Raw genomic sequence first — 17,359 nt, 5'->3', positions numbered from 1 at the left:
GGTGAACATTATCTGCAAGGTCTTTTATGTTAAGGAAATCATGACACCTGCCAATCTTTCAAATTCCAAAGGGTAAAGCATGAGGCCTAGTAGGCTGTCATTGAACATGACAAGCTTAATGCCAAGTTTATAACAGAAAAAGGGCAATCTTATTGTGGTTTATTCAGTTTTATGTTGCTGGTTCGGTAGGAAGGCTCTCCCTCTTTCTCTCTCTCCGGGTCTCTCTCTCTCTCTCTCTCTCTCTTTTAAATCTAATTTATAACATTTGAAAGACCGAACGGATTCTTTACATATCTCCTGAGCCCCCACTCCTCTGCACTACCCCCCATCTCTCCTTTAGGGAGCAACCCCTAAATCCTTCCAATTTAGCATCTTGGTGAAGCCAGACAATAGTTGGAGTTGAGCATTTCCTTCCGTCGTTATAGAGCTGTTTCTAACTCCAAACATTTCTGTTTAATTACTGCTCAGACTGTTGCGCTATTTCCATCCAACCTGCCCCGCGCTTGAGCCCATTGGGCTGAAGAAAGAATTACTCCCTGCGCTGTTCCTTAGCCCTTCTTGTTCAGATCTGTAATTGGCCCTGTGTTTTTGACTTTTTGCTAATAAGCAGCTTACTTTCTCTCCCCCTAGACTCAACCCACCACTTTTGTTTCATGAATTTTACAAAGGATTTTAATAGATGCTTTAGGCTATGCAAAATGTTATATGAAGGGGAGCCGCTAATGCAGCAGCCTTGACACAAAGGACGTGTGAATGGCTGCTTATCATTACAGTCAGGTCTCAAAATTTTCATTAGGAGTTCTGGAGGACAAAAGAAGAAAAAAAAAGTGCAGCTATATGAAAGAATATTAACCTATACTGTGTAACCAACTATAATTGCTTAGCATTTTACATTAACTCTCTTCAGACACGGCCTCTCATTATTTTTACACATACATAATAACTGCTTATTACAGCGGTATAGTTCATGCCGATACATGGTGGATAGGGCTGTGTCAGCACTTCCAATATAAGACCCACTTTCATGGGTTTAAAACAGCTGTAAAACTTACCTCCAGACCAAAGATTGGTAATCAACCTTCCTCCTGGAGAGGGAATTTTGTTTAAAGTTAAAGCAAAAAAATATCCCTAAAAATACCACTTTCATTAAGAAAAGAAACTTTGCTTGTTGGAAATTATGAAAGTAACAAAGTGAATGAGCATGCTAAAGACACTTTTGAATTTCTAAATATGGAGATTTATGGAAACTCACTCTAAAATGTGCTTTCAATGATAAATTAATTTTAAACAGTACTGAAATGAAATAACGCACCCACAGTGCGCTTTATTGAAAGTATTTACATTTCCAGAGCTTCTACTTTATGCAGTGGTGCTAGGAACACTGTGTGTATTTTCAAGACGTTTAGTCCATGGTTTTCTCTGGAAAATAAAATATCAGTTTTTTGTGTCCGTAAAAAGTCCTATACTTGTATATGACAACATATGGACTTTCAGAATTATTTTGGCATTCTGTTTTCTGAAAGTTTCTGAGCAACTAGTTTTGGCTCAGGGAAGGAAAGTAGGAATTCGGCAAAATATTTGAAGTCCTTAGATTGGGAACTTGGGAAGATAAGTTGGTAGATTTCTCAGACGAACAAATGAGTCAATTTGTGAAGGTTTAGGCTTCTGGTAGTAGTAATTCCAAGGAAGATGTTACTAATTTTCACTGACTTTGTAAAATTCTCCAAAGTTTTCTCAATGGCCAAAATATAAAAGTATCCTGAAATCAAGCTCAAATAGTTACATGAGTTTCATCAGTATTATACACACAATGTTTCCAATTCAAGGCTCCTGAGTTAGAAGCATTTATTTCTAAAAGATATAGAAGCTGCAAGATAGCATATCATTTTTTGAAGTTATAGAGAAATGCTTCTTCTATGGGTGTAAGAGAACTTACAAGGAAATTTTCTCTTATGTTGAAAAAGCCTTAGAAAAAATATCTTGAAACTGATTTCAATGGGTTTTATAGCAAAAAATCGGAACTATATCCTTAAAGGTAATATGTTTATGAACAATAGATCAAATATATCAAACATGAATGGGATAAAGTAGAGTGCATGCCTTTAATTCCCATTAAGCTTCTGGTCTTTCCATCTGCTCCTGTCACACTTTAGCTCAAATGACAAAGCCATCTTAGCTGTATTTCCCAGAGTTAGCTGATTCCTTGACATAGCCCAAGGGGTGCTAAAAAAGAAAAAGAGGTATCCATTTAAAAGTGCAAGCCCATTTAGAATAATTTCAGATTCAATAAAGCAACTTATTCTACTATTATGACTTGAGGTGACGGTATGCAGAAGGAGGAAACATGGACTTGAAGAGGTTCTTGGCACAAAGGTATTAATGTTTCCTGGTATTGGTACAGTAAGGAGGTAGCAAGTCTGTCCCTAAACTGTTGGAGTGAAGGGTTCCTGGCTGGCATTTGTGCAATGACTCTTCAGCAATAGAAAAAGCTGCAACTTGTTAGTACAGTTACAGTAAACAGTGCTGGCCTCACATAGCTAATTAGCTGTGGCCCAGGCTCGCCTGTGCTATGTGGTGACACTCTAATCAGAGATGATTGTCATCGGATATCACAGATGTCTTTCTCTCTCGCTGCTCAGCCCAGGCAGGAGCTGGCTAGCTCAGAGCAGGCAGCGCTCGGAGCTGTTCAGAGACACCAGGTCTCTGGGTGCCTCAGCTGCAGACTGCAGGCAGCTCGTCACTCTGCCTGCTGAGAGAAAGGAAGCAGGGTTAGGCAAGGGGGGGATCCTACCTGTCAGGTGTTCCTGGAGGCAGTGATGCAATCAGTTTGAAAGCAGAGGTTTCAGAACAAAAAACCTGTAACTGAAGCTACTCAGGACTTTTTCAAGCCACCTGGGATTCTTGGAGATGACAAATGCTAATTCTTTCAATTCATTACATATTTTTGAACCGAGTGTCTGAGAGGGCTAAAGGAGCAGGCTTCAAGATTTACAAGCCACAATCAAGGATGTGGTAAGGAAAATAAAGCAGCATGCCAAGAGGTGTGACTTGAGCCCTAAAGTGGGAACCTGATAACCCTATAATCCTCCACCTCTCACTCACAGCTAGTCCTCTCACTCCACCCCATAAACTTAGAAACTTTCTCCTCCATTCTCTAACCCTCCTCCTATCATCCTGTTATCCCACAGGAGTGACTGAACTCCTGCCACTGGGGTTGCTGGTAATCCTCTCTTCTGAAGGGCCCTCAGCTTACTTGACTTCTCTCAGAAGTAACAATTGCCACCCTTGCGTTTTGCCACCATGTTCAAATACCCACCCCCTTCACTCTCCCAGGACCCACTCTGCTTCCCCAGTTGCCTCTTGGGCTCTTTGTTCTTGTGCTGGAATTTCAGGGGCTCCATCTCCTTATCTAGAACCTTTCTCAGCTGCCATCTCCTGTACAGCCTCATCCCCCTATGACTCTACCCATTGAGCCACTCTGGACATCCGACTCTTCTTCAGGCCTCACCTGGGCTCCACATTTTTACTGAACATTTTCACTAAATATCTCATCTCCTATTTGACTTGCCTCAAACTATATACCCATCTGTCCCGTTTCCCAGCCCTTCTTTCCCTTTAGGAGCTTCTTCTAAGTCAGGTCCCACTTTGTTCTTGCCAACTCATTGATGACTCCATGTTCCACTTGGGTCACTTGAGTTGGAAACCGGAAACCACCCTGGAGCCCAGCTCTCCTTAGGTGCCAAAGCCACACTGTCAGGAAACCTGTTGTGTCCTCCTCCTTACCTCTCCATGCCATTCCCTCTCTTTCTCTGTCTTACTCAAGCCTTTGTTATATCTACCTTTTGGGCTAATTCCTGATTCAAGAATATCCCTCATCCTTCAGAGTGACCTTTCTAGAATGCAAAGCTGATCCTGTTATTCTCTTTCTTGAAATATTCCACAGATCCATAAATTTTGAGGAAAGCTTAGAGTACAAGGCTCTCTTGAGTGGACCCCAGCCCATTTCTGGACCTGCCTGTGACCATCCCTTACATCCCTGTGGACTGTGGTTTTCCCACTGCCCCTGCTATAGTCACACCTGAGTCTTTGCATATGCATTAAATGTTCTGCCAAACTCAGCTCAAAGTTCTTCTTTTCTCAGACACCTTTCCTGACATTTCTAACAGAAGAAGATGCTGCTTCCCAGCATCTCATTTTTATATTTGTGTTGTAGATCTAATTACACCCCTATGAATGTTAACATATCTGTCTACTCCACTTGGCTGGGAATCCTGGAGAGCACATCATGTTCATCTTGCAGCTCTTCACCTGGACTTGCCTGAAACAGAGTAGACCCTTAAATATTTATTACATGAATGAATGAATAAATGCCAGGATGGATGAATGGATGGATGAGTGAGAATATACCATCACATAGGGAAAGGTAGGAAGAAGACTAACATCTTTTCACAAACTCAGAGCTTAGGTCTGAATTTGAGAAGGGTGCAAGCAGAAGGAAGAGTAATAACAATAACTACTATTCATTAGGCACATACTTTGTACCAGGCACCATGCCAAATTTATAAATTATCCCATTTAAACCTTATGATTTTAATTGTCTTATTGATGAGAAAATTGAGGCTCAAGAATTAGTATATGAACCCAAGAATACTTGCTGTATTTCAAAGTCACCCTGCCTGTACCATCCACAGGAATGGTTTCAGAGGTTTTGCATTTTGCAATTTAGGCCAAGGTAGACTTGAAAAGGGGGTAGGAAGAACATCCTTATTACTTTATGGTTAAAAATAAGATAGGTGTTTTTATTTTAAGACAACCAGTCTATTTCCTTAGCTAATTATGGTGTAAAGCTATAGGGGGAGGTTTTTACCTCTCCCCTTTCTCAGAACTAGGGCCACAGAATCCCTTACCTATGACGGTCTCCTTGCAAAATGCAGGCCTTCATTCAAAGTGGAGCTCAGGAAAGAGTCAATTTTGAAAAAGCATTTCTATTGCTGATGCAGAATGGAATCCTTGCCCAGGAAGTCCAGCAAAACTGTGGTCAGATCACTTGGTTTGCAAATAAACATTTTCACAACCCACTTATTATTTGTTAGATGTGATGCTTTCACCAAATTAGTTGAATAATTGAACCTCTGGTTATTGTGGTACTGAGTAGACAGCCTCAGCGGCGCACAGAATAAAGAATGTGTGTTCGAGCAAGGGAGAGCGTGGGGGAGCTGGTTGAATTTAAAACCTTTAAATGCTTGTAAATAATATTGAAGGGCTGTTTTCCAACATTTAATTGGGTGGAATATAAGAGTCTTTTTATTTAAAAAAGATTTTTTTTTGGAATGGGGAGGAAATTCAGGAAAAAATATGTCTTTGGCTTTGGCACTGAAAACATAAAGTTCTTGTATCTCCTCTCTGGCCCCCCACCTTTTCCAGTATGTTCACAACATATTTTTCTGTCTCTGGTTTGACCTTTATTTTGTCAAGTTTCTGGAATTATAAGGAATTCATAACTACCCAGAAATTGAGATAGATACTGACTCCTTTTAATTTAAACTATTTTGTTGGGCTTATAGAAAAACAACAAAGATCTTAAAAAGCCACACATTCTTATAGGCATAATGAGGACCAGGGAAGACCACTAAAGGCTCCTAACCTGACTGTGAGTTCATAAGTTTAATCAAAATGTAATCTTTTATTTTTATTGTGGGGCATTTTTTTTTCAGCTATGTAGTTATGTGCTAAGCCAAAGCAAAGCATGTATGGCCAAGAAAACAGGAATAAGTAAAATAGGGTAAATAATCAAGTGATTATCTCAAATTATATATAACCATATAGAGTCCTACTGATGATCACAATTTGTATTTGTGACATTTTCCACTTTGTAATGTGTGTGTGCATGTATACATACACACACACATATATGTATGTGTATGTGTGCATGTGTATCCAGTCACATTTGGACTGTAGACCAAACCTATGAAGTTAGTAGATAAATATCATTATCTCCAATTTAGAGACATGATAACTGTAGTTCAGCGAGATAGATGCAATGACTTTCCCAGGATGCAAGTACATTTCTGAAAGCCTGGTGCTTTCTCTCCCCTGTAGCAACACAGCACTAAACATGCATGTGCCTGTGTGGGCTGAAGGCCGTGCTCAGAATGCAGACTCAAGTTTAATTCCGTAGCAGGTTAGAATAGTAAGCAAATTTAAGATTGTGCAAAAGTTGCATTTCTGGTCCCAAAGCCTGGTTTAATAAAAGCAAATCAGCCTTGACTATTAGCTAAGTAAATGAAAGTGTTAATTAAGCTCAGCTCCCTTGTCAGAAATAAAAGCTTGTAAATTTCAAACATACCTGAGGAATGTGAGCAGGCAACTGTGAATTTGTGTACAGGGTGTCATTACGTTCATTTGTTTGCCTGGTGTCCAGTCTGGGGACTGCCAGATAGTGAACCTTTAATAAATCGGAAAAGGAGGAAAGGAGGAAAAGGGAGAGGAGGGAGTACAAGGGTGAATGAAAACCAGGGAGAGGGAGAGCCAGAAGGAGGGAGTGAACTTCATTCACTAATTGGCTGTGTTGAAGGTGAATGTTAACTAAGGCATGGTTTGGACAGTTGCCAATTTGTTCTTCCTGCCTGGGCTGTTAGCTGACTGCCTTCCATTAGGTATGAATGTATGTCCACAAACATTCAACAGTTCTGCATATACACCTACCAGCACACAAGTGTGCACACACACAGGCCCATGCACACACTCTCAAAACCGAGTCTCCCATTTAACACAAAGGGCCAGAGAAAAGGTATGATCAAAAGGAGGAAGAAATCCCATAGATGAGAAAGAGGCAAAGGAAAACATTTCTGGTGAGACTTACATATCCTTAAATAATTAGGACACTGAAACTGAAATCACATGCATATACACCTGCACACGGTTTCCATAAACTTGGAAAGTGTGGGGAGGTAGCCCTATTGCTGAAATGAAGTTAAACATATTCACTAAAATATAAAAGCTGCTCAAAGTAAGGGGCTTTCTAAAAACTTAGAACTTCTGATGATGCTAGCCAAATTATGATTTGTTTCCAACAGAGAGATCCACCTTAAGACAGGTCCAGAGAGCTCAATAGAAACCAAATAGAGTAAGAGGAAGTTGGGAGTGTGGGTGTCAGGCTGTCAGTAATCTGACAGCTATGGTAACTACCCTCTAATCCAGCCAGCTCCAGCCACGCTCTCGCTGACACCACCAGGACTGACTGACAGCTGAGGAGCAGGCACTTTTTACAGGCTCAAGTGACATCCAGTCTATTAAGGCTGACAAGCACAAAGCAGAGATTTGCCCTGAATGGTTTGGTACTGAAGCCTAGTAAAGGGGTTATTTGAAAGGTCTTAGAGAAAGTGTCAGACTCCAGCTCAGATGATAACAATATTGTAATGATGGTACTGGACAATGAAGTGTGATGATTGCCCATCCGGGCCAGGAAGACTGTAGGAGAATGGGGAGTGCTGAGAATGAGCACACAGAAGCCCATCCTCCAAGGCCAGCATGCAACCGTTCAAGAAATTTCTTTGGTGGTGTGTTTGCCTGCACCTTGGGGAGCTTCCCATAGTTGCATATTAACTGTATTATTTGTATGGGGACTGGAGGTGGCAGTGAGCAGAGCGGAGGACTAAGTATAAAGTAGGTGACACCTGAAAGGAACATTTACCTACCTTTGGTTCACTCTTCAGTTCATCAGAAGGCATTGGGAATATTTTCTAGAAAAAAATGAATTGCAATTTTTAGAATTGCCTTGCTTAGAACTCTGGCTGAAAAGTAAAATAGTGACTCCAAAAGATATGACCGTGACTGTCATTGTTGCTATTATTGAAAGCATTGGTTCTCACAGGGTGCCAGGTACTGTGTCAACAATATGTATGTGGGTTTTTGTTTTGTTTTGTTTTGTTTTTTATTTTGGTGGGAATGAGAATTGAACAAAGGACCTTGCACATTCTAGGCAAGCAAGCTGCATCCCCAGCCCCTTTTTAAATTTTATTTTATTTTGAGACATGGCCTCAAATTTGTGATCCTCCTGCCTCAGCCTCCTGTGTAGCTGAGAGTACAGATATGTGTCACCATACCCTGCCCTGTCTTCTCATGGTTCTCTCTATGAAATTAAAAGAAGGGCAAGTATCATAATGCTGTTTTACTGATATGCACTCCCATTTGGGTTAGGCATGTCCTTATGTGTATATTTATTCATTGCCCATTTATTTATTTAGTTCATACATATAATGTGTTTAATATAAGACTGAAACTTTGGTAGATCCTAAGAAGACCTCAGTGAGCAAAGGAGTGTACTCCCCATCCGCACAGTGATTAGACTCCAGGGCTGAAGGCTGATGCTCAGCTGCTAGCACACCAGCTGTTAATACACTGACATAACTTCCATTTTGGCAAACAGCCACTGCTTTGAGCACCAAGTGCATCCCTACCTCTCCCCCACATCTGCTTCTCTGGCCTCTCCACCCCCATGACTCCTCGAAACTCCCCATGATCCAGCAACCAAAGAATGGCTGCCTGGCATGGCAGATCCCTCTTCTAGCCTTATGTCCAACATTCATTCTGAATGGTCTTTTTAATTTTCATATCTACTAGTTGAGAAAATATTTAAACCCTACGGCTAGTGAAGCTCATAATTTTAAAATTTACCCCCAAAATTACAAACATTTTTTTTTCAGAGATCCGAGTTTACTCTTACAAAATTCTAAAAGTTTTCCCACATGGAATTTCCTTGGGAGTCATGTCCATATGGAGAATTTAAGTTTGAATGTGCATAGATAATAAGAAGACAGACGCACTAAGGAGTTTAGATTCCCAAAGAAAGCAGAGTTATTCTCACTATGAGAAGTTGGGGGCTGTGGAGATAATGCCCAGTCATAAAAGAAAGATCAACAAGGAAGATAAGAGGAAAAAGATAGGCAGATGGGACCCGGGTCAACCCTCCTTTATAAATGTACCTGTATGGCCTTAATATTGCTGTGGAACAGAAATCTTGCACCCTACAGTATCAGATCATGTTCTAGAATTCAAGAACTAGAGAACCAAATGCAGGTAATAGAGAAGAATACCCTAGACAGGAGAAGGTAAGGGCAAAAGGGAGAGGGAGGAAGAGACTCAAACTCAGATAACAAAACACATGAAGATTAGTAAACCAATTGAGAAAGAGAACATCAAAATTTCCCATCAACTCAATGGCAGCCTTAGAAATCGATAGCCCATAATCACAGTGAAAATCATCAGCTAGCAGCCACTGGAGTCAGAGCTTCTTGTCCCATCCCACAGTCTTGTCATTGTTTGAACTTCTCAGAGGTTTCCTGGAAAATGGTACTTGCAAGATTGTCTTTATTTTTTTTTATTGGTTGTTCAAAACATTACAAAGCTCATGACATATCATCTTTCATACATTTGACTCAAGTGGGTTATGAACTCCCATTTTTACCCCAAATACAAATTGCAGAATCACATCGGTTACACATTCACATTTTTACAAAATGGCATATTAGTGACTGTTGTATTCTGCTGCCTTTCCTATCCCCTACTATCCCCCCTTCCCTCCCCTCCCTACTCCAGTAAGATTGGCAGCCATTATGAAGTCAAACAACAATAAGTGCTGGCAAGGATGTGGGGAAAAGGGTACACTTGTACATTGCTGGTGGCACTGCAAATTGGTGAGGCCAATTTGGAAAGCAGTATGGAGATTCCTGGGAAAGCTGGGAATGGATCCACCATTTGACCCAGCTATCGCCCTTCTCGGACTATTCCCTGAGGATCTTAAAAGAGCGTACTATAGGGATACTGCCACATCAATGATCATAGCAGCACAATTCACAATAGCTAGACTGTGGAACCAACCTAGATGCCCTTCAATAGATGAATGGATAAAAAAATGTGGCATTTATACACAATGGAGTATTATGCAGCACTAAAAAATGACAAAATCATGGAATTTGCAGGAAAATGGATGGCATTAGTGCAGATTATGCTAAGCGAAGCTAGCCAATCCTTAAAAAACAAATGCCAAATGTCTTCCTTGATATAAGATTGCCTTTATTTAACCTGAATCAGAGTTTTCCCAAGTGCAAAGTATGTTCACTGAAGATGACTATTGAAAATGGTTACAGGCAAGTGTTTAGCTTTACAGTGCTTAAGAAGTGTTTTACACTTGATAGAAATAATAGACTGCCCAAAAAGCTTAAAAGGAAAAACTGTGAAATGAATTGCCAATAGGGGTTTCAATGTTCTAATATATTCCTGGGAATCATTAAGTCCATGTACGTATAGGACTGTGCACATGCTCAGGAATGACCTGAGAAGACTCTAACCTCTTATACCTAGCTGCCATAAAGATCTATAGAATCAGGAAGTGAAGGCTAAGGCAGAGTTTGTGAACTGCCTACCTTAGTGTTGAAGATGTGCTCACAAATATACTTAGAGTCTCTTACCAAAGACTGGAAAACTTGTTGTAATTAGATGACCACTGAGCTAAACAAGCAGATTTCAACTATCACACATAACAAATAATACAGACTTTAGAGAATTAGTTCAGATGTTACTAAACAGAGAAGAACAACTATAACACATAGTAACATCAACAGGCCTTGGATAGAGGGTAAAATCTGATTTGTAGAGTTGCTACATTATTGTTTTTAAAATGTCCAATATTAAAAAATTTTAAGACATGCAAAAAAAAAAGTATGACTATACACAGTAAACAACCACATCAACAAAAATAGAACAAAACAAAATACAAAAACCCCAATCAATAGAAACTTCCTTGAGGAAATGCAGGTTTAGGACTTACTAGGAAAAAAAAACCTTTTAATCAGGTGTTTTAAATATATTAATTGAACTAAAGAAAGTCACACCCTAAGAACTAAAGAAAAATATAATAATCATGTCTCACTAGATACAGAATATTAATAAAGAAGTAGAAATTATTAAAAGGTACAAAACAGAAATTCTAAGTTCAAAAATACCAACTGAAATGAAAAATTCACTTGAAGTTCTCAAGACCAGATTTGAGCAGACATCAGAAAGAATTAGCAAACCTAAAAATAAATCAGTGAAGATTATGTAGTGTGAAGAACAGAAAGAAAAGTGAATAGTCTCAGAGACATGTACATGATGAGAGTACCAAATGATGGCAGAGAAAAAGGGTAGCAAGACTGTATGAGGAAATAATGGCTAAAAAAATTCTTCCCCTGTAAAACCAGTAGCTAAGGAGGCTGAGGCAGGAGACAAGTTTGAGGCCAGCCTCAGTAATTTAGCAAAGCCTTAAGCAATTTAGCAATTATAACAAAAACAATTGAATTAAAGAATAGAAATCAAAAGAGAGTCAATGAAAACAAAAGTTGTTTCTTGGAAAAGATATTAACCAAGAAAAAATGGAGAAGGCTTAAATTAATAAAACCAGGAATTTTGTTCCTCATTTGAGGAAACACTACTACTGACATTAGAGAAATAAAAAGGTTATAAGGGAATACTATGAACAATTATACACTAACAACATAAGTAACCTAGTGAAGTGGATAAATTCCTGGAAAGACAAAAACTAACAAAATGAATTCAAGAATGAATAGAGAATCTGAACAAACTCATAATAAAGAATAAAATTTAATTAGCAATCCAAAATCTTCCCAAAAAGAAAATCCTGGAACAAAATGCTTCCCTGGAGAATTCTACCAAATATTAAAGAATAAACACATTTTTTTACAAACTCTTAGAGAAATAGAGGAATAAAAAATGCTTCTCAAAACTCATTTTATGAGCCCAGAAAAACACCACACAAGAAACAGAAACTATAGACCAAAATCCATTATGAATAAAGACACAAAAGTCGTCAAGAAAATGCTAGCAAATTAATTCAGTAACATATAAAAAGGAATGTACATCATGACCAAGTGTGAGTTATACCAGGAATGCAAGGTTGGTTCAATATTAAAAATCAATCAATGTAACAGTATATTAGTAGAAAAAGGTTAAAGCCCACATGATAATCACAATACACACACAAAACACATTTGACAAAATCTAACACCCTTCATAATAAAAACACTCAATAATCTAGTAATAGAAGGGAAATTTCTCAAAAATGACAAAATATATCTACAAAACCCCACAGCTATCAGCATACTTAAGGAAGAAAGATGAAATGTTTTCTCATTTATGTCAATAACACAAAAAGGATGTCCACTATTGCCATTTGCATTTAATATGGAAGGGCAGTTAGGCAAGAAAAGGAATTAAAAGGCATTCAGATTAGAAAGGAAGAAGTACCATCTCTATTTGCAAATGACATGATCTTGTATAGAGAAAATTCCAAGAAATCAATAAAACTGTTATAGTTAATAAACAAGTTCATCAAGGTTACAGAATGCAAGATAACTATGCAAAAAATACTTATTTCCATTTGCCAATAATGAACAATCAAAAAATTAAATGAAGAAAATAATTTAATAATAGCAACAAACAGAATATAATAGTTAGAAATATATTTTTTAAAATGAATCAAGACTTGAACACTGTAAGATATCATTGAAAAAAATTAAATAAGACCTAAAAACTTGAATCCACATTCATGGATTTGAACAATGTTGGAAACACAATACTCCCCATTTGATCCATAGATTCAATGCAATCTCTATTAAAATTCTAGCTGCCATTTTTTGGCATAAATTTAGAAACTGATCCTAAAATTCACATGGAAATGCAGGAGACCCAGGATAGCCAAAACAATCACAAAAAAAGAACAAAATCAAGGTATCACAATTCCTGACTTCCAAATTTACCAGCAATCAAGACTGTATAATAATGGCATAAGGATAGACAAAGCTCAAGGCCTAGAATTGAGAGTCCAGAATATACTTATGGACTTAAACTTTATGCACATGTAAAAAGAAAAAAAGAAAAAGAAAACAGTTGAACTCTGTCTCATACCATATATAAATATTAAAATGGATTAAACACCTAAATGGAAGAGTAAAAATCTATAACATTCTTAGAACAAAAAACAGGTATAATTCTTCATGACCTTGGATTAGACAATAGTTTCTTATATATGACACTTCAGATACAAGCAACAAAAGAAAAGAATAGGTCAATTTTGACTTAAAATTAAAAATTTTCTGCTTCAAAGGCAATGAGCACTGAAAAGATACTCAAACATCATTAGTCACTAGGGAAATACAAACCCAAACCACCATGAGATACCACTTCATAGCTTCTAGAACAGCCATAATTAAAACCCAGACAAAAGCAAATATGAGAGAGGATGTGGGGAATTGTAACCCTCCTACATTACTAATGAGGATGAAATCGTGTTGCTACTGTGGGAAACAGTTGGCGATTTCAAAAAGTTAAATATAGAGTTACCATTTGACTCATCAATTCCATTCTTAAGTGTATACTCAAGAAACTTATAAAAATGTTTATATAAAAATATGTACACAAATGTTCTAAGCAGCATCTTTCATAACAATCAAAAAAGTAGAAAAATCCCAAATATTCAACTAATGAATGAATAAACAAAATGTGGTATATCCATATAATGGAATATTACTCAGTTCTAAAAAGAATGAACTATTAATACGTGCTATAATTTGAATGAATCTTGAAAATGTTATTCTAAGTGAAATGTCAGCCAATAAATACCACATTTCTGTAATTCTATGCACATAAAATAAATTTGTTATGGTAGGAATAGAAAATTAATATGACTACTTAAGCCAGAGTGCTCACTATGGGACTACAATTGAGGAAAATTAATTTTGTAGTGGTACACACTCTATTCAGATAATTTCAAATTTGCACTTACATTTGATACAAATCAAGATTAAAATATGGCACGCTTCCCATCACAAGAACATAGCAGCAGCCATTGGTGTGGCTGCCGGCAGCCAAGGCTCCCAGAATTTAGCTCTGACCTATAGCCTGAGAATGGCTCTGGCTAACATAAATAAGTTTAGTTTCCCACTTTGTCTATACTACGTATCAATCATTTAACCAACACATTTTTCAATGTCTTCTAGTAAGGCCTAGCATATTCTGTCAGATCCTAGGGAGATTCAAAATTAATAAGGCACCTGGCTTCAAGGAAACTATAATAGTGGTAGAGATGGATATAGATTTCCCATCACATGACAAAGGCCAACCATTACAATTTCAGCAGATATTTCCTTTGAGACCCTATAATAGCAATGTCAGTAAAACTATGTATGCCTGAAAATTATACTTTCTGATTGAGCCTTAGCCTTAAATGTGTGAATTACGGACAATTCCTTAATTCCCATTGAGAAACATCTGGAAGGAGGAAGAAAGATATGGGGAAGTAAAGGTGGTGGGGGTTGGGGGTACAACTTAAACAGGCACTTTCACAAGGGCAATCAGAATGTAACCCTGACTTTGATTCTTATAGGTTGTAGAACTTGGAGCAATTCATGAATCCATGGTTCAGTTTCTTCATCTGTAAAATGGGAATAAATAAGCCATTATGGAAAACAGTGCCGCAGTCCAGCTGCAGCAAACTAGCCGGGGGGTGACGAACAACTTGTGTACATTGATACAGCAGGAGTGGGAGCCGTTTATTGCAGGACAGGAGCGGTATTTATACATTCCACACAGCTTATCTAATTAGCATAAACTAGATACATCAGTCAACCAATAAGAAATCTCCACACTTAATGGCTCGCTGGCATTACTTCACAAACCACTCCCTCTGGCATTTTGCCAGGCGCCATCCAGATTTGTTTACAGACTCTAACAAAACAGTATGAAATTTTCTCAGAAAACTAAAAATAGAACTACCCTTGCCATCCACAATCTCCCTATGGATGTATACACAAAGGAAGTGAAATCAAAATATCAAGGGATATCTAAAAAACACATCACAAGAAACAGAAACTACAGACCAAAATTCATTATGAGTATAGACACAAAAGTCCTCAGGAAAACATGAGAAAATTAATTCAGTAACATATAGAACTTTCATATCTGCTGCGGCTTTATTCATTGGATGACTGGTTAAAGAAAATGTGTCATGCGAACCCATGGAATACTATACAGCTGTTAAAGGGGAAAAATCCTGATGTGTAAAACAACATGGATGAATCTGGAAGACATGATGCTGAGTGAAGTAATCCAGGCACCGAAAGAAAAAGATCACATGATCGCACTTCCATGTGGACGCTAATAGAATGATAGTTGCCTGAGGTTGGAGCAGTGAAGGGGTTATTGATCCAAGATCCCAAGTTTCGAATAGGCAGAAGGAATAAGTTTTGAGGTTTAATGTACAATGAGGTCAATCTATAGTCCATAATAATATGTTCCATATCTCAAAATAACTAAGTAAATTTCAAATGTTTCACCATAAAAAAAATCACAAGTAAGCAAGGTGATGGATATATCAATTAGCGCTTGATTTAATCATTTTGTACTGTGTATGTATATCAAAACATCACATTGTACCTCATATAATTATGACTCATCAATTAATATTAATTTTAATGAATAGTACCTACTAATACTACCTAATTTGTGTGATTACTGTGGAGATTAAAAAAATAAACAGGAAGTGTTTAGCAGAGTGCCTATATAATCTCATAAGTATTATAATCTCATAAGTATTCAAACCCTTTAGATCCCTCCTTTCCCAATTCCGGAAGCATTCTGATGAGCTAAAATTTTTCATGAAGCCTCTTACATGAAGCAAAAAAAAACTTCAGGCCTTTTAGAAATTTTTAATGTAGAGGGTTTTGTGTTTTTTCTGTAGAAGTCTGGAATGGATTTAAAACTGAAACTCTAAATATTTTGCTGTTTCTAGAATCGTAAGCATTTAATCTTATCAATATTGCCAATTAAGCCAAACACCAATGAAGCCATCAAATCTGCCCTGCTGCTCATCTTTCACTCTCTTGTTTATTTAATGTATACTTTTAGAATAATGATGTTGACTTCAAAACCGTGATTCTGAATGGACCAAGGCTAACAGATACTGATAAAATAATGCAAACATCATTAGTATTGGGCCTGAAGCTTCCTTCCTACACAATGCTGGGAGGTTAATACTTTCTGTGCTTCTAGCCAGTATGAATATTTATTGGCATATAAAGTCAGGTTGAATAACATGGAATGAAAATAACATAACACAGACTTTCCCCATGACCCACCCCTTCTCTTTTTATATATATATATTTATTCCAGAGACTCCCATTGAGGAAAAAATTTAACATAAAGGGAGCCTTTGAAATATGAGTTAGTTGACAGAGTGTACTCTAATTCTAAATAGATTATTACATTTTAAGAACAATCCTGGTTAAGCACATTTTGATCATCTCATTTATAACATTTTCCCTTGGTTTTTGTCTTATTAACCCTAGTACTTGTATACGTAGCTCTTTTACAACAACTTCAGGTTTTATTTTACCATTCAGGAGACAAATTTGACCACCTTTCATGTTCTTCAAATTAAAATTTCTTGATTCCTCATTCATCAGAATAACAAGAATCCAGGATCTTTTTAAGGTTATCTTTCTCCATTATCTAAGTGTCCGTGTATTCCCTCATTCTAGAGAGGCCCGGGTGTGCTTGAGAGCAAATTAGAGAACCCGGCCACAAGATGTCCTGGTTTGCAAATGACTTGTTGCTGGCCCTCGATGCTCTGAGGCATTTTTGGCTGTACAGTGGTCCTCTTTCTGGTTCAGCTTTGTGCGCAGACCTTATCTGTGCTTATGAATACAATGAAAGTTGGTTCAAATATAATGAATATTGATATTGGCATTGCTCTTAGAGTCTCAGGGTGACAGCTGTTATTCTGAAAGCAGGTCCACATTGTTCCAGAGCCAACACTTCTCTAAGTCAATCTAGGTATTGCTGCTGAGCCAGCCTCACTATTTTCCCTAGTGAGGAATTCCCTTTTGGATGATCTTTACTTTTCTTTATTTCGAGTCCAGCAAAGGCATCTAAAGATGTTAAACCTCCAAAGGGTCTTGTGGGAGTAGTGGGGTTGGCAGCCACTGGTTCTTCCCAGAAGGATTCTTCATGTCTATGAAAATTTCCTCATTTTCCCACATTAATCAGACCTACACACTAAGTTGTTATTTGGAGGGCTGCTCTTGTCAATTCACAGAAAGGGCCCATTACTCTTTGCCCAGGGCAACCAAGTCCCAGTTGCCTGATACACATAATTGAGAGAGGTCTTTTCAGGGACCCTTCCTGAATGAGTCATGTCACAAAGCCACCACCCACACCCACCAAGACAGCTATGCTGCAGCAGACTTCAGGAGCTCTCTCCTCATGAAAGAAAGGGAAAACACGAAAGGTTCCAACTAGTCGCCAC

The 17,359-nt window shown here is 37.9% G+C and overlaps 1 long non-coding RNA gene across 1 annotated transcript in view; it reads right to left on the bottom strand.

Annotated features, from left to right (window-relative positions):
- Positions 1-1,131: 1,131 nt before the first annotated feature.
- The window catches only part of LOC124094687 (uncharacterized), a 59,223-nt gene continuing 42,995 nt past the window's right edge, over positions 1,132-17,359 (bottom strand). The window contains exons 3-5 of the long non-coding RNA XR_006852295.2: positions 7,698-7,742; positions 6,347-6,445; positions 1,132-2,223 (exon numbers count right to left, since the gene is read on the bottom strand). This is a non-coding gene — a long non-coding RNA (uncharacterized LOC124094687). The remainder of the gene's footprint in view (positions 2,224-6,346; positions 6,446-7,697; positions 7,743-17,359) is intronic.

The sequence above is a fragment of the Marmota monax genome, unplaced genomic scaffold (assembly GCF_021218885.2).
Source record: "Marmota monax isolate L192 unplaced genomic scaffold, Marmota_monax_Labrador192_F-V1.1 WCK01_AAM20220418_F8-fsc00007, whole genome shotgun sequence".
NCBI lineage: Eukaryota > Metazoa > Chordata > Mammalia > Rodentia > Sciuridae > Marmota > Marmota monax.
Note: the sequence above shows the minus strand (reverse complement) of the source record. Positions and strands in the feature narration are given on the sequence as shown.